Source organism: Corvus brachyrhynchos, unplaced genomic scaffold (genome assembly GCF_000691975.1).
Source record: "Corvus brachyrhynchos isolate BGI_N302 unplaced genomic scaffold, ASM69197v1 scaffold786, whole genome shotgun sequence".
Lineage (NCBI taxonomy): Eukaryota > Metazoa > Chordata > Aves > Passeriformes > Corvidae > Corvus > Corvus brachyrhynchos.
The window spans coordinates 24,964-26,406 of record NW_008238667.1 but is presented as its reverse complement, the minus strand read 5'-3'; the positions used below and the strand labels follow the sequence as shown (position 1 = coordinate 26,406).

Sequence of the window (1,443 nt, the reverse complement as noted above, 5' to 3'; positions counted from 1 at the left end):
GCAGTGGGGCGGCCGTACTGAGGGGGGACAGGAGATACGGGGTCAGGGACAGCAGGTATGGGGTCAGGGACAGGAGTTATGGGGTCAGGGACCTTGGAAATGGGGTCAGGGACAGCAGGTAGGGGGTCAGGGACAAGAAGTATGGGGTCAGGGACAGGAAGTATGGGGTCAGGGACAGCAGCTACAGGGTCAGGGACAGGAGTTATGGGGTCAGGGACATCGGAAATGGGATCATGGACATCAGAAATGGGTATGGGGACATCGGAAATGGGGTCAGGTTCTTCTGTGTGGGCTGGCACAGGGCAATGAGGCGGCCGTACTGAGGGGGGACAGGAGATACGGGGTCAGGGACAGCAGGTATGGGGTCAGGGACAGGAGTTATGGGGTCAGGGACAGCAGGTATGGGGTCAGGGAGCTCAGAAATGGGGTCAGGGAGCTCAGAAATGGGGTTGGGCACCCCAGAAATGAGGAGAGGAACCCCAAAACGGGGCTGAAGGGGTCGCAGAGCCGGGGGCAGGTGAGGGGCCCGGGCGGGGCTTGGGGCGCAGATTTCGGGGAACGCATTTGGGGTTCCGGATTTGGGGTCCGCGTTTGGGGTGTCCCTCACCACGGATTTGGGGTTCAGCTGAGGGGGTTGGGGGCAGCTTTTGGGGCACGCATTTTTGGGGTTCCAGGGCACATATTTTGGGGTTTTGGGGCACACATCTGGGGTTGTGGGGCAGTTTTTGGGGTTCCAGAGCACATATTTTGGGGTTTTGGGGCACATACTTTGGGGTTGGGGGGCACATATTTGGGGTTTTGGGGCACATATTTGGGGTTTGCGGGCACACATTTTGGGGTTGTGGGGCAGTTTTGGGGGTTTTGGGTCACACATTTGGGGGTTTTGGGGCACACATTTTGGGGTTTTGGGGTCACATATTTGGGGTTTTGGGGCAGTTTTTGGTGTTTTGGGGCACACATTTTGGGGTTTTGGGGCCGTTCTTGGGGCTCCAGGGCACATATTTTTGGATTTTGGGGCAGGTTTTGGGGTTGTGGGGCACACATTTTGGGGTTCCAGGGCACATATTTTGGGGTTTTGGGGCACACATTTTGGGGTTGTGGGGCAGTTTTTGGGGTTTAGGGGCACGCATTTCGGGGTTTTGGGGCACACATATTTGGGGTTCCGGGGCACATATTTTGGGGTTTTGAGGCAGTTTTTGGAGTTTTGGGGCACATATTTGGGGTTTTGGAGCAGTTTTTGGAGTTTTGGGGCACATATTTCAGGGTTTTGGGGCAGTTTCTGGGGTTTGGGGGCAGTTTTTGGGGCAGTTTATGGGGTTTTGGAGCACACATTTTGGGGTTTCGGGTCACACATTTTGGGGTTTTGGGGCAGTTTTTGGGGGTTTGGGGCAGTTTTGGGGCAGTTTCTGTGGTTTTGGGGCAGTTTTTGGGGGGTTGGGGCGG

At 56.0% G+C, this 1,443-nt stretch overlaps 1 protein-coding gene across 1 annotated transcript in view; it reads right to left on the bottom strand.

The window, feature by feature from the left end:
• Window positions 1-1,443, bottom strand: part of LOC103618302 (structural maintenance of chromosomes protein 1A) — a 31,402-nt gene that overhangs the window by 22,136 nt on the left and 7,823 nt on the right.